This window comes from Manis javanica, chromosome 1, assembly GCF_040802235.1.
Source record: "Manis javanica isolate MJ-LG chromosome 1, MJ_LKY, whole genome shotgun sequence".
Classification (NCBI taxonomy): domain Eukaryota; kingdom Metazoa; phylum Chordata; class Mammalia; order Pholidota; family Manidae; genus Manis; species Manis javanica.
Genome location: NC_133156.1, coordinates 161724866 through 161749846, shown reverse-complemented (window position 1 = coordinate 161749846; position 24981 = coordinate 161724866). Strand labels below are relative to the sequence as shown.

The 24981-nt window shown below is 39.3% G+C and overlaps 1 protein-coding gene across 6 annotated transcripts in view; it reads right to left on the bottom strand.

Annotated features, from left to right (window-relative positions):
* REV1 (REV1 DNA directed polymerase) overlaps positions 1–24422 on the bottom strand; it is a 120859-nt gene extending 96437 nt beyond the window's left edge. For 2 of the 6 annotated variants that reach the window (XM_073239790.1, XM_073239819.1), the window contains exons 1-2: positions 24088–24324; positions 22277–22328 (exon numbers count right to left, since the gene is read on the bottom strand). The gene's annotated coding sequence lies outside the window, so the exon portion shown is untranslated. Of the gene's footprint in view, positions 1–5576; positions 5632–22276; positions 22329–24087; positions 24325–24404 lie in introns of those variants that run through there. The other 4 variants (XM_073239809.1, XM_073239810.1, XM_073239813.1 and 1 more) reach the window with 4 other exon arrangements.
* Between the last annotated feature and the right edge of the window lie 559 nt (positions 24423–24981).

The window sequence follows — 24981 nt, the reverse complement described above, 5'->3', positions numbered from 1 at the left end:
ATACAAGGAATCCAGATTGGTAAAGAAGTCAAACTGTCACTATTTGTAGATGACATGATATTGTACATAAAAAACCTAAAGACTCCACTCCAAAACTACTAGAACTGATATCGGAATACAGCAAAGTTGCAGGATACAAAATTAACACACAGAAATCTGTGGCTTTCCTATACACTAACAATGAACCAATAGAAAGAGAAATCAGGAAAACAACTCCAATCACAATAGTATCAAAAAGAATAAAATATCTAGGAATAAACCTAACCAAAGAAGTGAAAGACCTATACCCTGAAAACTACAAGTCACTCTTAAGAGAAATTAAAGGGGACAATAACAAATGGAAACTCATCCCATGCTCGTGGCTAGGAAGAATTAATATCATCAAAATGGCCATCCTGCTCAAAGAAATATACAGATTTGATGCAATCCCTATCAAATTACCAACAACATTCTACAACGAACTGGAACAAATAGTTCAAAAATTCATACAGAAACACCAAAGACCCCGAATAGCCAAAGCAATCCTGAGAAAGAAGAATAAAGTAGGGGGGATCTCACTCCCCAACTTCAAGCTCTACTACAAAGCCATAGTAATCAAGACAATTTGGTACTGGCACAAGAACAGAGCCACAGACCAGTGCAAGAGATTAGAGACTGCAGACATAAACCAAACATATATGGTCAATTAATATTTGATAAAGGAGCCATGGACATACAATGGCGAAATGACTGTCTCTTCAACAGACAGTGCTGGCAAAACTGCACAGTTACATGTAGGAGAATGAAACTGGACCATTGTCTAACCCCATACACAGAAGTAAATTCAAAATGGATCAAATACCTGAATGTAAGTCATGAAACCATAAAACTGTTAGAAAAAAACATAGGCAAAAACCTTTTAGACATAAACATGAGTGACCTCTTCTTGAACATATCTCCCCAGCAAGGAAAACAACAGCAAAAATGAACAAGTGGGACTATATTAAGCTGAAAAGCTTCTGTACAGCAAAAGACACCATCAATAGAACAAAAAGGAACCCTACAGTATGGGAGAATATATTCATAAATGACAGATCCGATAAAGGCTTGACGTCCAAGATATATAAAGAGCTCACACACCTCAACAAACAAAAAACAAATAATCCAATTAAAAAATGGGCAGAGGAACTGAACAGACAGTTCTCCAAAAAAGAAATACAGATGGCCAACAGACACATGAAAAGATGCTCCACATCGCTTGTCATCAGAGAAATGCAAATTAAAACCACAATGATATATCACCTCACACCAGTAAGGATTGCCATCATCGAAAAGACAAACAACAACAAATGTTGGCGAGGTTGTGGAGAAAGAGGAACCCTCCTACACTGCTGGTGGGAATGTAAATTAGTTCAACCATTGTGGAAAGCAGTATGGAGGTTCCTCAAAATGCTCATAATAGAAATACCATTTGACCCAGGAATTCTACTTCTGGGAATTTACTGTAAGAATGCAGCACTCCAGTTTGAAAAAGACAGATGCACCCCTATGTTTATCGCTGCACTATTTACAATAGCCAAGATATGGAAGCAACCTAAATGTCCATCAGTAGATGAATGGATAAAGAAGATGTGGTACATATACACAATGGAATATTACTCAGCCATAAGAAATAAACAGATCCTACCATTTGCAACAACATGAATGGACCTAGAGGGTATTATGCTCAGTGAAATAAGCCAGGCGGAGAAAGACAAGTACCAAATGATTTCACTCATATGTGGAGTATAAGAACAAAGGAAAACTGAAGGAACAAAACAGCAGCAGAATCACAAAACCCAAGAATGGACTAACAGGTACCAAAGGGAAAGGGACTGGGGAGGATGGGTGGGTAGGGAGGGATAAGGAGGGGGGGGAGAAGAAAGGGGGTATTATAATTAGTATGCATAGTGGGTGGGGGGGAGAAAGGGGAGGGCTGTACAACACAGAGAAGACAAGTAGTGATTCTACAACATTTTGCTATGCTGATGAACAGTGACTGTAAAGGGGTTTGTGGGGGGGACCTGGTATAGGGGAGAACCTAGTAAACATAATATTCTTCATGTAATTGTAGATTAATGATAACAAAAAAAAAAGAAAGAAAAGGGTATTACTCCTTGATAGGATAAAACTAACTGCAAATCAACGATTAATGCATGCTTTAAATATACTTAATTTTGATCATTTAAAGGGTGTCAGATGATCAGCTATGGAAGTACATTTTTCTGATAATATTCTTTTCTCTTAAAAAAAAAAAAAGAAAAAAGCAGTTTCTGTGTGGTGATCTCCAATAAGTTTTTCACAATGGTATAAAGGGCATATCAAAGTATGGGCAAAGGGTTTGTTTGTGTTTATACAGAGGATCACAGCCTAATTTGGCTACCCAGAAAATGAATTAAGATACAATATGAAGAAGAACTTCCAACATCAACATTCTCTGGAAGTCATTCCAGAAGATGATCATCAAAAACTTCAACAAAGATCCTGGTGCTGTTGCAGTTGTAGCTGCATTCATCCCACCGGTTCCTGGACTTGTCATTGGAATGAAGAAGGAGATATCTAAGCTGGACTGTGCATACAGTAAAAGAACAAATTTGACTGGATCTATACTGTCGGAACTCAACCAAGAATTAGAAGTGCAAGTTGCAGTGCTCCAAAATCATGCAACTATAGACTATCTACTGTTAAAAGAACATATGGGATGTGAACAGTTCCCAGGAATGTTATTTTAATTTGTCTGATTTTTCTCAAAATATTCGAATTCAGTTAGACAATATCCATCATATCACTGATAAGTTTTCACAAATGCCTAGGGTGCCTAACTGGTTTTCTTGGTTTCACTGGATATGGCTGGTAATTGTAGGTCTGCTTTGGTTATGTAGCTGTATTCCTATTATGTTAAGGTGTGTACACAATTTAATTAGTAGTTTAAAACCTATACACGCTTATGTTACTCTACAAGAAGGTATGTCAAAGAAATAATCAATCTTCCCATGTTTTTTTCCGTCTGCTACTTCTATAGTTTTCTTCTTCCTTCCTAAGTACAACCCTTAAGTAGAATTCGTGCCTCATACCGAAATTACCGAGTATCATAATTCTTCCAAGTGGTAAAGATACCTCAAGACAAATGCTGGGCATAGAAGCCACAGGGCATAAATCTGCAAAGAAGTAAAAAGCTAACCTTTTCAAACAATATGGCTTCTCTCTCACTTACCAACTTTACATTTCCCTGTATGGCCCCGGAAGATGACTGGTTAGCCAGAGACGGGTAAGATTCCTCAAGGGAGGAACAACCTAAGACAGGCACAGTCGCAGGGGGGCCATCAGGTGAGAAACTGGGGATCAACAGAGGTGAGGCTTAGAACCTCAACCCCCTGTTTTGAGAGAAATCTTCTGCATCCGTGGATGTTTTGTTGCCCTTGTCTAGCTTGGATTAATACTTAGTCTATAGGCACACACCTGATCATCTACATTTGCCCTCTTACAGCACTAAACTATGTTTTCTACCTTTATCTTGCATCTACCTACCAGTTCAGCTTTTTATTTAAAAATATATAATAATAATAATAATAATGAGAAATGTGGGATTCACACATAAATCAAGTATAAAAATCAAACAAATAATCATATTTGACCTGATTGTTTATAGTTCATAATGTGTGATCAAAACCAAATGTTTCTGTGATATGACTGCCCTTGTACTGTTCACCATGTAAGAACTTACTCACTATGTAAGAACTTGTTCACCATGTAAGAACTTGTTCGTTATGCTTCAGAAGATTGGAGACTGTTGAGAATTAGGCTTGGGGTTGATTAATGATTGTGCATTGAGACCCCTATATAGAATTTTATGGTTGTTAACAACCATTTGATCAATAAATATGAGAGATGCCCTCTCAAAAAAAAAAAAAACTCTATGAAGTGTCTCATGAAGAACCTGCTTATTAGAAATATATCAAAATTACCTCTACATACTTTCCCTTTAACTTTATTTCATCTCTGGCTAGAGCACAGTATTCAGCTCACTCTGGACTTCTAATGAGTGTCTTCAGAGGCTAGTCAAATCTCACTTCATTCTGTCCACTATGATTATTGGTGGATTTTAACATCTACGTATGGAATATGTTAAGGCCCAGAAGCATTCATTTTCATATAAATAGGAAATTCCCTGAAGAATTACTGCTTTAAGTTTCTAAACAGTTCATACATCAGGAAAATTCCTACTGCATATCCAGACAATGTCCAAATACATTATTCATCATCATTCATCTTAATATTACATATTTGTAACTCTAAAGGATATTGACTATCAAGTAATGAGTGGCTTTTATTCAGTCTCATGACTGTTGGTCTATCTTCAATTACAAGTTACTTAAATAGTTGCTGAATGAACTTGAATATATAAATGAATGTGCAGATTGCAGTTGTGCAACAATTCGTGAATATGACACAATACAAAGAAGGCAGCTTGTGGCTACCTGGGCCATCAGGAGACAAGATTAGAATAAAACAAGTTTACCAGTGCCTCCCTACCGTATCACTACTGAACACCTCTTTCTCTCTTCAGGGCCTCTTTCTTTACCTTAGCTGTCAATTCTCTTCTAACATTTAAGGAACTGGTTAAGAACCAGCTTAAGGTATGATCCATCCCAGGAACACATGTATTTAAAAGGCCTTCTCCATGACCATTTAAATGAGGTAAAGCAGTCTTTGTGACAAATGAAGATGGGAAAACTAGATATCTTCATGCAAAAGAATTAAGTTGGACCCTTATGTTACAAAAAAATTAACTCAAAATGGATCAAAAACCTAAAAATAAGAAAATTCTTATAAGAAAACATAGGAGAAAAGCTTCATGACATTGTATCTGGCAATAATTTCCTGGATATGACATGAAAAGCACAGGCAAAAAAAGAACAAAGAAATTGAACTATATAAAAATCTAAAGCTATTCAACAAAAGGACATAGTGAACTGAGTAAAAAGGCAACCCACCGAATGGGAGAATAATCTTTAAAAATCATCTATCTGATAAGGGATTAATATCCAGAATACATAAAGAACTCCAAAAACTAAACAATAAAAATAAACTGATGAAAAAATGGACCGAAGATTTAATTATACATTTCTCTAAAGAAAATATACAAATAGCCAATAAGCACATGAAAAGATGCTCAATATCACTACTCATTAGAGAAATGCAAATTAAATCTACAATGAGATACTTACCTCATAACCCATTAGGATGTCTACCCAAAAAAAAAAACTGGAAAATAAGTGTTGGCAAGGATGTGAGGAAGTTGGAAAACCTACCCACTGCTGATAGGAATGTAAAATGATGCAGCCATTATGCACAACAACCCAAAGGTTGGATGATCCAAGTATCTATTAATGGATGAATGGATAAACAAAGTACACTATATAAATACAGTGGAATACTATTCAGCCTTAAAAAGGAAATTCTGACAAATACTTCAACATGGGCTGAACCTTGAGGACATTATGCTAAGTGAAATAAAGTCAGTGACAAAAACATAAACACTGCATGATTCCACTTACATGAGATATCCAGAGCAGTCAATTTCTTAGAAAGTAGAATGGCAGTTGCCTGGGGCTGAAGAGAGAGGGTTGGGGTGTCAGTTATTAATGGGTACATGGTTTAGTTACCCAAGGTTTGAAAAGCATTCCGGAGCTGGATGGTAGTGATGGTTACACAACCATGTGCATGTACTTAATGCCACTGAACTGTACACTTAAAAATGATTAGGTCGGTAAATTTTATGTTACATATACTTTACCACAATTAAAGATTTTTTAATAAAATAAAATTTTAAAAATAAGTAAAGAAAGTTTAAAAACAAAAAATAAGGACTTCTGACACTGGAAACACTCCACAGATATCTGGGACCAGGGAGACTAGCAAGCTACAGGGAATGGGACAATTGGGCGTTCAACTGAAGTACAAAGCCAGGAAAAGGTCTATTTCTCCAAGTAGTCTCGATAACAGTATCTGGGACTTTTTTTCTTGGAGAGGACAGCAGAAGGCATTTGCAGAACTAATTTATTAAGACCAAGTATTGCCCTTATAAGTGACTGAGTAAGTGAAGTGCTAGCACAGTCACTAATGAGGTTTGACAATGCCTGCTCCAAGGAGCTCTTATTTGTCCTTAAATGGAAAACACTTTGACAGATAAACAGCTTCTTATGCAACACTTAGAAAAATACAGCTGTTTATTTTGTTTTGATTCAGCCATAGAGATCATCCCTGTGCAAGGCTCTCCCAGCCTTCCCAGAACTGAAAAGGAATTAGATAGGGCTTTGCTCTGGATAGGAAGCTTAAGGAAATACAATCTTCTACGCAGGCCACTAAAACTTCTTCCATATCAGCAGTAACATCACTTCACTTTTTTATCATTCATGTGTTCACTGGAGTACCACTTTTAATTTCCTTCAAGTAATTTCCCTTACATTCACAACTTGGCTAACTGGGCAGCCTATGCTGGCTTTCGACATGCCTTCTCACTAAGCTTATGATTTAAAGTGAGAGACACGAGACTCTTCCTTCCTGAGCAGTAGGTCTCAGTCGTGGGCTTCAATATTAGAGGCCATTATGCCATTATTAACTGGCCCAATTTCAATGTCGCTGTGTCTCAGGGAACAGGGAGACTCAAGAAGAGGAAGAGAGACAGGAAAAGCAGGCTGGTAGAGCAGTCAGAACATATCACCATTATTTATCAAGTTCACCATCTTACCTGGGTGCAGTTTGTGGCAAACCAGAATAATTACAATAGTAACACCAGAGGTCGTGGATCACAGATCACCAAAGCAAATACAATGAAATGTTTGAAATATTGCAAGAATTATGAAATTGTAACACAAAGACATGAAGTGAGCAAATGCTATTGGAAAAATGGACAGACTTGCTTGATGCCAGGTTGCCACAAACTTCAATTTGTGAAAAATGAAATAAAGCCAAGCACAACAAAACAAGGTATGTTTTTACTTGCTTTTAGGGTCGCTATGCCAAGCTGACAGTTCACATCCTAAGAACATTACAGTGTGTATTTCATGTATTTAAAATAACTGAAAAATATATAAAAATAAATGTCAAGATATTTGCACCAGCTAATACTCCTAACCTAAAAGAATTCTTATTTAAAACATTTTTACCTGGTTTTTTCACCTTCAATATTTTGAAACATTTTCCTATTACCAATTTTTTTCTGCTGCCATGGAACAATTCCTGCATTGTATGAGATACCACCTTGATCAACACCAAATAAACACAGAATTCAAAGAACTTTAATCCACCAAATAAAAGTGGCAGCAATATATACAGCATTTTCCAAACAACAAATTATAGGCTTGGGTATGTACACCTCTGCTAGAAGTGAGTCTGATCTTGCCATCTTTTCTTGAGGCATTCTCCATTATCCTCCCAATCTGTGATGTGTGTTTTATACACTGCTTTGTCATGCTGCCACTATTCAGTCTTGCTAGGTGATTCTTCTCAAAAATAGTTTTTCCTGCTCTATTTATAAAAGTACTACATGTTTACTGCAGAAAACTGAGAAAATACAGGAAACAGAAAAGGGAAGGGGGGGAAATTCTCACCTATATTCTCACCATCCTTTAAAATATTCACCTGTTGACTGAGATTTTATATTCCTTTCAGTACTCCTTACACTTTTAACATTTGAACTTAAATTTTTAAAATTTAAACACAATACTAGTAACATCTTGTATTTCCATAGTGCTTTCATTTTTCAAAGGGGGTCTTTACATCTTCTATTTATCTTTATAACACATCTATGGAACAGGAAGGCCAAGTACTAGTCATTTTGCACATAGCTGCCTTCTTGGGTAGAATGGCTAAAACGTCTGATAATGTTGGACTGTTGTTTGTGGTACAAAATCACAGTTATCTTGTCTAACATTATGGCTCCAAATCTTCACTGGAGAAATAAACAATGCCACGAATATAGTAAACCTCTGAAAAGTGAGTAAGAACACTTCTATTGAACTGAACTAGCCTAATACAATTCAATAAAATAGATGCTGAGAATCTTGCACCTGTCTGGGTGAGGCACAGTAGCTGCCATACATGTAACAGAAGGACTAAGGAGGAAAACAGGACCTACAAATAGGTTCCATCTAGACCCCAAGTGTAAACTCCACAGTCAATACTAGAGACCCAGAGGCAGTACAACTTTAACTGGTTCTCTAACCTTAACCAAGTCCCACACAGTCAGGTCTCAGTTCTTCCATTTGTGGATAGAGCTGGATCTGACAAATCCTAGTCTCTTGTGTTTTTTAAAATGTGTATGATTCTATGTATCTATCCATTAAAAAAAAAAAAAGGCTTTTAAGATGAAAGCATACCTATTATGCAATTGTTTCTATACTTTGGGGGAAAAAATGTGCCTATCCACAGATGTGGCTCTCTAGTAAAGAATTAACCTTGATCAAAGAGAGGTCTTAGCCTCTGCACTTGGTTCCTGGGAGTTATCTCTAAGCCCTGGGAATGTCCTGCCTGATGTCTTTGTTTATGTAGGGGCAATAAGCCACTCCAGAGAGTCTCTAACAATGTGATTTATGGTGGAAGCTTCAGGCCATGCACTACCAATCTCCCAAGGGGCTGGGGACAAAAGGTCAACCACATCTATATGACCAAACTCCAAAAAAACTCTGAACAGTAAGGATTGGGTGAGCTCCCAGAGCTGACAATACTCTGTGTGTACTGTCACTCGTCACTGCCACAAGTTAGCACTATCCCAGATTCCACTGGGACAAGACAATTTCAAGTCCCACATGTGGCACTCCCCTGTGTGCCCCATGCACCTGTTCCCTTGGCTCGTTTTATCCTTCACCATAATAAATCTTAACTATGAGCACAAAGGCTTTCAAGAGTTCAGAGTCTTTTTAGTGAATTACTGAACCTGAGGGTGTTGTTAGAGATCCCCAAACTTTATCTGGTGTCAGAAGTGAGGGTGGTCTTCAAACACCCAAACTCTCAAGTGGCAGAATGACAAGTCCTCCCATATTCATTCTCCCTTTCTTTCAGTAACAGAACACCTCTCTCACCTCCTCTTAGTGGGGTACAGGGTTACCAACTTCAGACTACATTTCCTAGGCTCCTTTAAAATCAGGAGTGGCCATGTGACTAAGTTCTGGCCAATGAGATAAGAGCAGAGTGATGTGTACAAAAATCTTTATCATTCTTAAAGGAAGTTGTTTACTTTTTTTTCTGGAATACAGCTGTGAGGTAACTTGGCTTCAAGCCTAAGGAAGGACAATACCCTAGGGGGTGGGTAAGCAAACAGAAGGAACCTGGCACCATGAACTAAAAAAACAAGAAAAAGAGCACTCATTCACCCACTATAAATGGCCCACCTACTACAGGAAAGAGAAAAATTTCATTATTGTTCACATTACTGTGTTCTGAAGTCTCTGTTGGGAGCAACTTAACACATACCCTAATGAATGTAACTACATTTCAGCATTTTAGTATTATGATTTACAGTGAATATTTAAATAAACTACACAGATAAAGAGAGACAAACAAGAAGATGCATAAGAAAAAAATCTGGATACATTAAAACTGAAAATGTGTAACAACTACTTGTCATGTCCCAGTTTGAGGTTGACCCTGTTAAAAATTAGTTTTCTAGCCCAAACAATTCAATAAGAGAATTTTCTCTTCATATCCTCTTGGTTATTTATAACAAAAAAAAAATACAAAAAGATGATTGATTTAACAAAATCAGTCAACTGAATACAAGCTGAAGGAGGGGTTCTAAAAGAATCATAATTTTCTTCCTGTAATTACAGATTTCCATAGAAGGGAAAGGAAAGAAATTAAAACACCATTTTAATATAAAGTACAAAGAACTGCCTTCTCTGGCTTCCAGAGAGAAGCATAATTAACTGGTTTCCAAACACCTTCCCTCAATTCTCCTGACTTTCTGAACTCTAAATCACATGGTCCAACTGCTTATTAAACATCTCCACTAGGATATTTCACATGCATCTCAAAGCAGCATGTCCGAAAGGAAGGATCAAGGTACTGAGGAAAACAAAAGAATGTCCTGGAGACGATATGATAAAAAGCATTCAGAAAAAGAAGTAAAAAGCCAGTAACCTTCACAAAGAAGTGGTATATGCCCACAGCAAAACCAAATGATAATCTGTAGAAAAGCTCAAGGTTGCAGCCTATCAAGAATTCCAAAGGCCACAGAAGTTTACTAACAGACAGAACCTGGCTGGAGAATAAAAGACATAATAGCAAACCGGGGACTCTTATCTTAAACAGTGGTTCTCATACTTGAGCACGGATCAGAATCATTTGGAGACTGTTAAAACAGACTGTAGGATAGCCAAAGCAATCCTGAGAAAGAAGAATAAAGCGGGGGGTGGGGGAGAGGGATTACACTCCCTGACTTCAGGCTCTATTACAAAGCCACAGTAATCAAGACAATTTGGTACTGGCACAAGAACAGACCCATAGACCAATGGAAAAGACAAGAGAGCCCAGATATAAACCCAAGCATATATGGTCAATTAGTATACGATAAAGGAGCCATGGACATACAATGGGGAAATGACAGCCTCTTCAACAGCTGGTGTTGGCAAAACTCAACAGCTATATGCAAGAGAATGAAACTGGATTATTGTTTAACCCCATTCACAAAAGTCAACTCAAAATGGATCAAAGACCTGAATGTAAGTCATGAAACGATAAAACTCTTAGAAGAAAACACAGGCAGAAATCTCTGGAATATAAGCATGAGCAACTTTTTTTTTGAACACATCTCCTCGGGCAAGGGAAACAAAATAAAAAGTGAACAAATGGGACTGTATCAAACTAAGAAGCTTCTGTACAGCAAAGGACACTATCAGCAGAACAAAAAGGCATCCTATAGTATGGAAGAATATATTTGTAAATGATATATCTGATAAGAGGTTAACATCCAAAATATATAAGAACTCATACACCTCAACACCCAAAAAGCAAATAACCTTATTAAAAAATGGGCGGAGGATATGAAAAGACAATTCTCCAAAGAAGAAATTCAGATGGCCAACAGGTACATGAAAAGATGCTCCACATTGCTAATTATCAGGGAAATGGAAATTAAAACCACAATGAGATATCACCTCACACCAGTTAGGATGGCCAATATAGAAAAGAACAGGAACAACAAATGCTGGCAAAGATGCAGAGAAAGGGGAACCCTCCTACACTGCTGGTGGGAATATAAATTAGTTCAGCCATTGTGGAAAGCAATATGGAGGTTCCTCAAAAAACTAAAAATAGAAATACCATTTGACCCAGGAATTCCACTCCTAGAATTTACCCTAAGAATTCAGGAGCCCAGTTTGAAAAAGACATATGCACCCCTATGTTTATCGCAGCACTATGTACATTAGCCAAGAAATGGAAGCAACCTAAGTGTCCATCAGTAGATGAATGAGCAAAGAAGATGTGGTACATATACACAGTGAAATATTATTCAGCCATAAGAAAACAAATCCTACCATTTGCAACAATATGGATGGAGCTAGAGGGTATTATGCTCAGTAAGATAAGTCAGGTGGAGAAAAGACAAGTACCAAATGATTTCACTCATCTGTGGAGCATAAGAACAAAGATAAAACTGAAGGAACAAAACAGCAGCAGACTCACAGAACCCAAGAATGGACTGACAGTTACCAAAGGGAAAGGGACTGGAGGGGGTGGGAGGGGTGGGAAGGGAGGGAGAAGGGGAATAAGGGGCATTACGATTAGCACACATAATGTAATGGGGGGGCACAGGGAAGGCAGTACAGCACAGAGAAGACAAGTAGTGACTCTACAGCATCTTACTACAGTGTTGGACAATGACTGTAATGGGGTATGTGGTGGGGACTTGATAATGGGGGGAATCTAGTAACCACATGCTGCTCATGTAATTGTATATTAATGATACCAAATTTTAAAAAAACAGGGTGCGAACTCAAGTTTCTCATTCAGTAGGTCTGGAGCAGGGCCTGAAATCTGCATTTCTAAAAAGTTCTTAGGTAATGCTGAAGCAGCAGTCTGAGACACATACTTTGGGAACCGCTGGTGTTGCCTGTAATATCTGGAGTGGTAATTGAGAACAGAGCCAAGTACAAAGTTCAGAGATAATGAGACAGAGTATACACACTAAGTAGAAAGATAGGGGCTACGACTGGCACTGGGCACCACCTACAAAGAATTTCCCAACAGGAGAAATACAACTCACCAGCTGAAGGTTCTGATTAGATTATAAGTAACAAGGTCTCTCCTGTCCTGTGCCTCTCTCCACACCAAACTCCAGGTCTGATCTAATAGTTTACTCCACATTCACAGAGTATTTACTGTAATTTGCAGTTTTCAAGGTGAGTAAAATGTTTATTAGCCACAATCCAAGGTTATCTATTAGAGAAAAGAGATCTGCATGAAACACATCTACAGAAGCCTACATAAGAGGCAATGACAAAACAGTAAGTGTACAGAGAAAGCAATAATAAATCCCATGTTGGAGAAGAGATCAAGGAAGACTTGACTGTAGGGATGGAGCTGAGCTGAGAAGAATGAGTAAGATTTTAAGGACCAGAGAGGGAAAGGGGTATTTCAGGAAGAAGGACATTAGGAAGAAGGAAATTTCATGATCAAAAGAAAACAAAAGAAAAAGATGCTAAGGCAACAGTTTGGGACTGACATATGGACAGAAGTAGTGATGACAGATGAACTAATAGGTAGTTCAGGAAATATAACAAGTCCCTAAATAGCATGCTAAGTTTGAAATTTAATTTTTTGAAAGTTAGGAAATGAAGTGTGAGTTTGTGTATCCAAATGACAGAGGATGGGAATGGTTGTAAACAGACTGGGAAGATCTGGCTCTTGAGACTACTCCACAGCAAGGTGTATCTGTCTGTCTCAGCAGAAGCCCTCTTGTGCAATCCATACAACACATCAAGCCTTCGAAACTCACACGGTAGGCTGGCACACATGACATACAGTGAAAAACAAATCCCTCTGAGTAATGGCAATTCAAAAATATTGTGTAACTCACTCTTTTCTAGATTTGTCACCAGTTCCATCTGTCACAAATCTCTTTTTTTTTAACCTATGCTTATATTAAATGCGACTGCAAGTGAAAACAGAGGGAGCAGAATGTTTAAGAAATTGCCACTGTTACACTTTCTGGACTCTTTCCCTTGTTTTATGCCAACATCCTGTATCTAAGGCAACAACAAAAACTGCTGGTTTTTAAGATGATATGACATTCTAAGGAGATGCTACATTCTTCAAAAGACAACAGAAGTCTTACTCAGTGTAAGTTTACTCAGTTTTCTAAACTTTAATAGATTCTATGTCTGAGAAACAGTGAATTCCAAGAGAACGAAGTATTACTTTTAAGAGACAACCAGAAATAAGATTTCCTACTGAGCATAAAGAACATCATAAACCTTCAACAATGTAATATTCAACTGCTAGTATCCTCAAATTGAGCTAAAATTCCAAATGACAATTAAGCTACTACACCATTTTAGGACTCTAAAAACAAATATAGGGTCAGTCCAACAAGAGGATATAACCATTATAAATATCTATGCACTCAACACAGGAGGACCTACATATGTGAAACAAATACTAACAGAATTAAAAGGGGAAAAAGAACGCAGTGCATTCACTTTAGGAAACTTTAACACACCTCTCACTCCAAAGGACAGATCAACCAGACAGAAAATAAGGAGACAGAGGCACTGAGCAACACATTAGAACAGATAGATCTAATAAACATCTACAGAACACTACACCCAAAAACAGCAGAATACACACTCCTCTCAAGAGCACATGGAGCATTTTCCAGAACAGATCATATACTAGGCAACAAAAAGAGTCTCAGTAATTTCAATAAGATTGAAATTGTACCAACCAGCTTCTTAGACCAGAAAGGTATGAAATGAGAAATAAATAAGGCAAAGAAAACAAAAAAGCCCAAAAACACATGGAGGCCCAACAACATGCTCCTAAATAATCAATGGATCAATGACCAAAAAAAAAAAAAAAAAAAAAAAGAGATCAAGCAATACATGGAGACAAATGACAACAATAATTCAACACTGCAAAATCTGTGGGACGCAGCAAAGGCCATGTTAAGAGGGAAGTATATTGTAATACAGGACTACCTCAGGAAAGAACAATCCCATATGAACAGTATAAACACAATTAATGAAACCAGAAAAAGAGGGACAAATGAGGCCTAAAGTCAGTAGAAGGAGAGACATAATAAAATCAAGAAGAATAAAACAACAGAAAGAATCAATGAAAGAGGGAGCTAGTTCTTTAAGAAAAGTAACAAAAGAGATAAACCCCTAGTCAGACTTATCAAGAAAAAAAGAGAGTCTACACACAGAAACAGAATCAGAAATGAGAAAGGAAAAATCATTACAGACACCACAGAAATACAAAGAAGTATTAAGAGAATACTATGAAAAAATGTATGCTAACAAACTGGATAACCTAGAAGAAATGGACAACTTGCTAGGAAAATACAACCTTCCAAGGCCGATACAGGAAGAAACAGAAAACCTGAACAGACCAATTACCAGCAACAAAATTGAATTGGTAATCAAAAAACTACCCAAGAACAAAACTGCTGGAACAGAGGGCTTCACCAGTGAATTTTATCAAACATTTAGTGAAGACCTAACACCCATCCTCCTTAAAGTTTTACAAAAAGTAGAAGAGGAGGGAATACTTCCAAACTCATTCTATGAGGCCAGCATCACTCTGATACCAAAACCAGGAAAAGAAACCACAAAGAAGAAAATTACAGACCAATATCCCTGATGAACATAGATGCAAAAATACTCAACAAAATATTAGTAAACCAAATTCAAAAATACATCAAAAAGATCATCCATCATGATCAAGTAGGATTTATTCAAGGGTTGCAAGAAAGGTACAATATTAAAAATTCCATCAACATCATCCACCACATCAACCAAAAGGACAAAAAACACATAATCATCTCCAGAGATGGTGAAAAAGCATTCGACAAAATTCAACATCCATTCATGATAAAAATTCTCAACAAAGTGGGTATAGAGGGCAAGTACCTCAACATAATAAAGGCCATATATGACAAACCCACAGCCAACATCATACTTAACAGTGAAAAACTGAAAGCTTTTCCTCTAAGATCAGGAACAAGACAAGAATGTCTATGCTCACCACTTGTATTCAACATAGGTCTGAAGGTCCTAGCCACAGCAATCAGACAACACAAAGAAATAAAAGGCATCCAGATTGGTAAGGAAGAAGTCAAACTGTCCCTGTTTGCAGATGACATAATATTGTACATAAAAAAACCCTAAAGAATCCACTCCAAAACTACTACACCTGATATCTGAATTCAGCAAAGTTGCAGGATACAAAATTAATAAACAGAAATCTGTTGCATTCCTATACACTAATGAACTAGCAGAAAGAGAAATCAGGAAAACAATTCCATTCACAATTGCATTAAAAACAATAGAATACCTAGGAATAAATGTAACCGAAGAAGTGAAACACCTATACCCTGAAAACTACAAGACACTCTTAAGAGAAATTAAAGAGGACACTAATAAATGGAAATTCATCCCATGCTCTTAGTTGGGTAGGAAGAATTAATATTGTCAAAATGGCCATTCTGCCTAAAACAATCTACAGAGTCAAGCAATCCTTATCAAAATACCAACAGCATTCTTCAGAGAACTAGGGCAAATAGTTCTACAATTCATATGGAACCACAAAACACCCCGAATAGCCAAAGCAATCAGGAGAAGGAAGAATAAAGCTGGAGCGGGGGATCTCGATTCCCAACTTCAAGCTCTACTACAAAGCCACAGTAATCAAGATAATTTAGTAGTGGCGCAAGAGCAGGCCCATAGACCAACAGAACAGAATAGAGAGCCCAGATATAAACCCAAGCATATATGGTCAATTAATATACGATAAAGGAGCCATGGATATACAATGGGACAATGACAGTCTCTTCAACAGCTGGTATTGGCAAAACTGGACAGCTACATTTAAGAGAAAAAACCTGGATTACTGTCTAACTCCATACACAAAAGTAAACTCAAAATGGATCAAAGACAGGGGACTTGGTGAGGGGGGGAGCCTAGTGAACATGGTGTTCTTCATGTAATTGTAGATTAATGATAACAACAACAAAAAAAATGGATCAAAGACCCAAATATAAGTTATGAAACCATAAAACTCTTAGAAAAAAACATAGGTAAAAATCTCTTGGACATAAACATGAGCAACTTCTTCATGAACATATTTCCCTGGGCAAGGGAAACAAAAGTAAAAATGAACAAATGGGACTATATCAAACTAAAAAGCTTCTGTACAGCAAAGGACACCATCAGTAGAACAAAAAGATACCCTACAGTATGAGAGAATATATTCATAAATGAGATACCCAATAAAGGGTTGACATCCAAAATATATAAAGAGCTCATGCACCTCAACACCCAAAAAGCATATAATCCAATTAAAAAATGGGCAGAGGATATGAATAGACACTTCTCCAAAGAAAAAATTCAGATGACCAACAGGTACATGAAAAGATGCTCCATATCGCTAATCATCAGAGAAATGCAAAATAAAACCACTATGAGATATCACCTCACACCAGTAAGGATGGCCACCATCCAAAAGACAAGCAACAACAAATATTGGCGAGAATGTGGAGAAAGTGGAACCCTCCTAGACTGCTGGTGGGAATGTAAATTAGTTCAACTATTGTGGTAAGCAGTATGGAGGCTCCTCAAAAAACTCAAAATAGAAATACCATTTGACCCAGGAATTCCACTCCTAGGAATTTACCCTAAGAATGCAGCACTCTAGTTTGAAAAAGACAGATGCACCCCTATGTATATCACACACTATTTACGACAGCCAAGAAATGGAAGCAACCTAAGTGTCCATCAGCAGATGAATGGATAAAGAAGTGGTACATATACACAATGGAATATTATTCAGCCATGAGAAGAAAACAAATCCTACCATTTTCAACAACATGGATGGAGCTACAGGGTATTATGGTCAGTGAAATAAGCCAGGTGAAGAAAGACAAGTATCAAATGATTTCACTCATCTGTGGAGTATAAGAACAAAGGAAAAACTGAAGGAACAAAAAGCAGCAGACTCACAGAACCCAAGAATGGACTGACAGTTACCAAAGGGAAAGGGACTGGGGAAGGTGGGTGGGAAGGGAAGGATAAGGGGGGGGAAGGAGGCATTACAATTAGACACATAATGTAGGGGGGAGGGTCATGGAAGGCAGTATAACACAGAGAAGACAAGTAGGTTTTCTATACCATCTTACTACACTGATGGATAGTGACTGTAATGGTGTAGGTGGTGGGAATTTATAATGTGGGGAGTCTAGTAACCATAATGTTGCTCATGTAATTGTACATCAATGATACCAAATTAAAACATACATACATAAAATGAAGTAAAAAAAAAAGATACCAATAAATGGAAACACATCCCATGCTCATGGATAGGCAGACTTAATATTGTCAAAATTGCCATCCTGCCTAAAGCAATCTACAGATTCAAGGCAGTCCCTATCAAAATACCAACAGCATTCTTCAATGAATTAGAGCAAACAGTTCAAAAAGTCATATGGAACCCCAAAAGCTGGACACTGAATTCAACTATGTGGCCAATGATTCAATCACGCCTATGTAATAAACTCCAATAAGAACTGGATGCTAAGGCTTGGATGAACTTCGCAGGTTGGTAATCATACATTGATAGGGAAGGAGAACAGCATGTCCTAAGGCCATGGAAGCTTCATGTTTGAGACCCTCCCAGACCTCTGTATCTCTTCATCTGGCTGGTCCTGATTTGTATCCTTTATAATAAAACTATAATTGCAAGTACAGCACTTTCTGATTCTGAGTTATTCTGGCAAATTATCAAATCTGAGTGAACAGTGGGAACTACAGTTGGCCAGAAATGCAGATGGCCTTGAAGCCCTGAAGCTTGCAGCTAGATTCTGAAGTGAGGAGAGTCTTGTGGACTGTGCCCTTACCCTGTGATGTCTGCCCTAACTCTGAGAAGTGCCAGGATCACACCGCAGCTATAAAATAGGATATACTTTCCTACCTCTCTTTTATGAGAAGTGAATGAGAAAAGATCAATTGAAAGCACTTTTTAAGACATAAAGCATTACAAAAGGCAAAGGACTTTTTTTGGTTATGTTCTCAAAAATATTAAAGAAGAAATCATTAAAATATTTTTTAAACCAGGATTGTTCAGCTTACATTTTTTAAAAGGCTTCAAATAGCCAATTAAGTAATCAAGAAATAGAGATTATTTTAAGATAAAATTCAGAACTTCCATTAAAAGCATTTAAAAGAGCAAGGAATCTAAATCATAACTATAATTTCAGTTACATAATTAAGATTAGTGCCTACATGATACAAATATATTAACTCCATTCTTAGTAATCTCAAATGAAGAAATGATGCAGTTTAGGAAATGTAAGATTCAGCTATTAGTTTCTGAGCAAACCTCCAAAAAACTCATGTTAGCCTTGGTTATGATCAGGAATGTCTGAAGCCAACAAGCAACATTTTGGTTACTCAGATACTGAGTTCAAGTACAAACTATTCACAACACAACCAAATTTTCTGCCCATCTCTAATCTTTTTTTTCTTTTTTATTCCCATCTCTAATCTTTTAATTCAAGCATGAAGCCATGAGGCCACACTGGTCTTTAAAATTCTCAAACAATGCTATGTGCTTAAGGCAGCTACCTGTCTACTTGAAAAGGAATAATTTCTAACTACATTAAGTACAAGAAGCAATAACTTAAAAAACCCTCAAGACTTTACATCATAAATTTATAAGAGTATATTGTTCAATCTCTACCCTCTTGAACATGAGATGCTAAACATGCACTGGTCTTTCCCTGGGTAATGAAGGGAGCAGTTTAGTGTAGCAGAAAAAAAAGGCCTTACAGTCAAAAAAACCAAACCAAAACAAACCAACCCTAGGTTCTAGCCTACTTTTCCCCTTTTTCAGTTAAAAGACTTTCTGGGTCTCATTCTCCTCTAAGTATATATAAGGGTATGGCCTACAGAATCTGTAAGGTTCATTATAGCATGGACATTCCCAATTTTCTTAAGTGTTAAGAAGGCAACAACTCATAATTTAGATGTTCTTCAAATTTTAGGTCTTGTAGATTAGATGACAAAAATCATTAAAGCTTACCATGGTGTAAAAACATATACCATCAACATGTCCCTCCTTACTTATTAAAAACAAAGATAAACAAGAGATTTGCCCCATAATGAGCAGAAACACATCATTAATTTTATTAACTATTTACTTATTAACTGACTCATTTTAGCTTTAAGCAAATATTAAGACATTCACGTTTTCTTAAATCTGATGCATCAAATTTATTATAAGCAAACCTTTTTCAAACTGTTTACAAAGCTGACCTACGATGATACATGTGATGCTAACTTTTTAATGACTTTTTAAAAAAAAGAACAAAAATGATTTTTGCATATCAGCCCATTAAATATTTCATACAGAATATAGAAGTACAGTAGTAGTTAAATCCAAAAAAAAAACTTATTCAACAGAAGATGATGATACTACCAGTAGTTAAGAGGAGTAACACACATAAATGGAAAGTTTCCAAACAGAAACCTTGTTTCTATGTGCCTTAGAGCAAAGTGGTTATGACTTCAGGATATGGAATCAGCTGAAATCCTGGCTCCTTTCTTACCTGTGTGACCTAAGTAACATCCATCTCTATAAATCTGTTACTTTGTAACCTTGCCTACTTTATATGGTAATTGTGAATATTAAGTGAAACACTGCACTTAGCAAAGAGCCTAACACACAGCAAATACTTAATAATTTGTCAATTATTATTGAATTTTGGAAAAAATATTACATAGAGAAGTAGTATTTTTTTTTAAGTGTCAGGCCCAAAGTTTAGAATCTTATTGGTTAAAGTTCAGATTGAGAAATCAAATAAAATATAATGTTCCTACCAAGTGGTATTTACTAAAGACAAGTAGACAGAGTAAAAATAACTGGTGTTATGCAAGTGCAATTACTATAGGCTGAATCTTAGTTTCTAAGACTAATTCACGTTGCTTTAGCTCGAAGCTTCTATTATTACAAAGTTATCATTTGTCCTCAATTCTCTATTTGTGGTAAATGCTAAAGAAAAAACAAGTCACTTTATGAACAGAAAGGAAAAAGAAGAAATGAAGTATAACTGAATTACTGTAAGCTCTAATTAAGAACCAAACACAACTGGGGAGCAGGGAACCCCATTAATGAAAGGCAGAAATTGAACATCCTAAAGATGATAACAGATCTCTCCTTTCCCAAATACTAGAGTCATACTTCAACTGGATTGTCAAGGATTTTCCTGTCTTCAGCCTACAACAAATCCTTTCATCATCACAATAGTATCTCCAGTATAACTTCAAAGGGAAAGATGTAAAAGCAACTCTGGTGAGTGGCTGTTGAGATAATCACTCTTAGCACCTTCTACAGACCTAGGAATAAAAAAAACTGACTTATACATTAAGACCAAATACTAGTCACCATTCTCTGCAGTTTATTTTTCAATCCGTTCTGGACATCCACAAAATATATTTATTTTAAAAAAGAGTTCCATAAATGTAACTGTGGTAGCCAAAAAACATTCAGCAAAAGAAATACAAAATTCAATGACTGCACCTTTATCTCATGCAAAAACACAAAATTCTAAATGAATACTCTAAGCTAATTTCAAATAGTTTTTAAAAAATCATAAAATAACCCTGTTTAAAGAATTTCTGTATTTAACTCAATTATTACTATAATCCTATGAGGAAGGTATTATTAGAGTCCCTACCTTACAGATGAGCAAACAGGCACCAAAGATAGTAACCTGCCCAGGACTACGGTCAGTGAATAACACCAGGAATTCTAACCTAGGCTGTCTGATTCCAGAACCAATGTTTAAGTGTCACCTATACCATTCATTCACTTAATGAGTTTGCCTGTGAGCCTACTATGTGTCAGGTACAGTTATAAACATGGGATAGAGCTATGGACAAGTCAGACAAGCCTCTGCCCCCTCCTAAGGAGGCAGCCAAGGAGAAAACAAGTCTAACAGGAAATCAATACATGAGTGAATAGTGTATCTTCACCTAGTAGTAAATGCTATTAAGAAAAATAAAGCAGAATGAGGGTATCAAAGTGACAGAAGGAGGGGCTGGCTCCTATTTTAGGGATCAGGGAAAGCCACTGTGTGGCAATGACATGTGAGCAGGAAGCAGAAGATGTAAAGGCAAGATAACCACTGGGAGGAAGGGTGGTCCAGCTAGAACTGCAAGTATAACCTCCTTGAGACAGGAAAAGTTTGGTTTGTTCAACAACCAGCGAAAGGATCATGGGACAGGGCCAGGGTGATGAAGAGTCACGCAGCAAGGTTAGAAGTGACAGCAGCCAAATCACTGAATGCCCCGACCGCCTGTGGTAAGGAGCTCTTGAGTCAATACATAGAGCAACAAGAAGCTTCTGGAGGATTCTGAGCAAGAGAATGACAATATATGGATTCATGTCTTTATAATGATCACTCGGCTGGTTCTGTGGGGACCAGACAGGAAGGTGCAAGTGAAATAGGGACACTGGGAAGGCACAGTTACAACAGTTTAAGGAAGAGACTGGAAGTGAGACTAGGATTTGTGTACTAGTTATAACTAAATGAGATACTACTAAAAGGGAGTATGCAACCTGTCTCTAAAAAAGACTTTTATATTCCTCCTTCCCTCATCCCCATTCTGCTTCACTTTGAAAAAAATCAGATTCCTTTTTTATATGCATGTTAATGCTTCAGTTGGTGCTATAAAGGAAGATCTTTTATTAGAAGGTATTTCATTTATAAATGTTCTGCTTAATATACTCGATGCTTTATGCCACACACACTCATACATTCTTGAGAGAAAGAACTTCACTGCTCTTTAGTTTGGGGCTCATTCGTTTATTTGGAAACAAGAAGAGGTACCCATCACCTCTTCTGATTAACTTTCTACTCATGTTTTGTCTCCAGCACATCCTGGCCCATTCTAGATTGTGAGTTGTAATGAAGAGGTGTACCAGAGGGAACATGTATTTACTTGAGCATTACTAAGTACAAGGGATTCGCTAGATGCCTTACATTTAAGAAGTCATTTAATCCTCAGCTACTCAAGGTTAGAAATGTCTTCATTCTACAGACAGAAAAAAAGCAGAGATATTAGTAACTTTAAACTGTCCAAGGTCAATTGTCCCAGCTAATAATGGGCAGAGGCAGAATTTAAATATACATCTAACTCCAAAGTTTGTCTTTTACCTATAGCAGCTATCAAAAAAAGGCCTATCAAATATACATTATATATAGTCTTCGTAATTTATTATCAATGACTAGCTTGTTGCTGGTAAGGATTTCTCTTAGGTAGAATCTGAGTTTCGAAGTTGGGGGTAGGAAAAATGGAATGATCTTACACATTCTCATTATTTTGAAAAATTATTTTCTACTTGAGACTTCATAGAAATTAACCCTGAAAGAGTGTTGCGGGGGTGGGGGGGGGGACAAATATGTATTGTTTAATCATAAAATACGGGTAAAGTTCTAAGGACAAAAGACAGGTACAGACTCTGCCCTCAAGAGACCTGCAAAATAGAGATTATGTGGATAAAAACATAATCATCCTACCACACAGAATCTGACAAACAAATAACCTGAGAATTAAATGGATGGGCTCCTCTTGAACCAGAGGAGGATTCCTAGAAGAGGAGGGACTTTTAGGTGAGCTTTGAAGAGTCCAGCATAGTTAAGCATAGATGGGAACAAGCTAGCAACTGGCTAACATAAAACTGTGGGGAAGATGGACGTTTGGAAAACAGGTAGACAAGTACCCCCAACAGTACTCAACTGGAAGAACCAAGATTATGGTATGTCCTACCCTTCCTAAAGAGGAAATGGTTAATTCTAGAAGCCTAAAAGTGGAGAGGCCAGAGAGACACACATAAATAAAGAAGAGTTACATAAAGTCGTTAACAGTTAGTTACAAGCCCTTTTATGGTATATGCTTGCCTACATTATTTTCACTTAAATGACACCATTCCTATTCTACATGGCCTGAGAGGACATGGAAGACAGAAACACTAGATCTACACCATCTGCAATTTTTCCTAACAAGGGGGAGTCAATTAAAGTGATACATATTAAGGCTTTTCTTTCCAAAGTGGGTTCAAGTAAAAAGCTGTTGAGATATGTAAGATTTCCCTTCCCGTCTTACACAGGGGCTGAGTCATTTCAACAGTAAGTACTGGTGTGAAAAGGGGCAGTAGTAAGGACAGTTGGGGAAAGATGCAGGGCAAATTAAGGCAACGGACAAATAAGGCAAAATCAGAGAATAAAAACTGCCTTCAGCTATTCCGACACCAATTCGGAATCCCATGAAGGATGGGGTGGTATGGGCTTATGCTGCCGACATCGCGCGGGAGGCAGGCGGTGGGCCCGGCGCTTGGTCCCGGCTCACGTCCCTCAGGGCTTGGAGGAGCCCACGACACGAGGCGCGCACGAATGAATGGCGCGCGGGCCGAATGGCCGACGGGGTCGCCGACGCGGGAGGCAGGAGTTTGCGGCGCGGTCGGAGCGCGGCCGCGGGTGGCGTCCTCCGGCGGCTGCGAGGAGCGCGGAGGAAGGGCCGCGGGCGCGAGTCGTCCTTGCGACGCCTCCCGGGGCGGCGGGGCCAGGCCGGCCGCGCCACGGCGGAGGGGGAAGGGAGGTCACGCGTTACATAACCGGCAACTGCCACACTCCGGGCGCCGCGGGCCGCCCAGGCCGCGGGAGGACGGCCTGTGGCGCCCGGGTGGCGGGCCGGTCTCGGCCCCGCCTCAGACGGGCCGCGCTCGGGGCGCCGCCGGGCACCGCGGGCCGGTCCCACCCCTCCCCCACTCTGCCGCCGGCCGGGGGTCGCTCACCTTCCGCGCTGCCCCAGACCACCATGCCCGGGCACGGCCGCCTCCTCCGGCCTCGCGGGCCCCGGCGCCGCTGCCGCAGCCTCGCAGTGCCCTCGCCGGGGGCCGGGGTGGAGGGCCGGGAAAGGAGTCACACCGGCGCGCCGCGCCGCCGTCCACGCTCACCCCGCGCTCTCCGCGGCCGGCCCTGCGAGCGCTCCGCGGCGGTTCCCGTGCCTCCACCGGCGGGCGCGCGCGCCGCAGCTCCGCCCAGCCCAGCCCCTCCCCCTCGGCGGCCGGCGCGCTCCCAGCCCCTACCCCGCCCTCCCCACCCGGCTCACCCCAACTCCCGCGCGGCGCACGCGCCCGGCTCGCGCTACCCCGGGCGCTGGGCGCCGCGCCTCCGAGGTCGGTGCCTACCGGCCCGGCCCCGCCGCCGCCGCCGCCTCTGCCGCCCGCTGGGGTAGCGCCTCCGGGCACGTGACCGTCTCGCTCGCGGGGGTGGCGAGGAACGCGTCGCACGCCCGCCTTCCGCATCGCGCGGTCAGCCCTACGCCCCGAGACCAGCGCGCCTCCCGCTCGGGTCGCGGCGCCCGTGTCGCCGTGTCGCGCGGGGAGCTGCTCTCTCTCCTGCGGGTTCTCGCCACCCCGGCCCGCTCTGGCCTCCTCCAGCCGGGAGGACACAAGTGCGTGGACTGACCATGCTTAAGACCCTGGTACTGTCTGAAGAGACGTGAAACACACGGGTGCCCCTCCACCAGCCATTGATTTACAGTGACATCTAGTGGAGAAAGAGACACAGGAACGGACACTTCCCTATGTCAGGAAGCAACTGAGAATCACGGCCCACGTAGGCTAGTGGGAATGCAGGCTGCGACACGGAGTGAGGTGATTCGTGGCCGGCTCCCGCAGGGTACA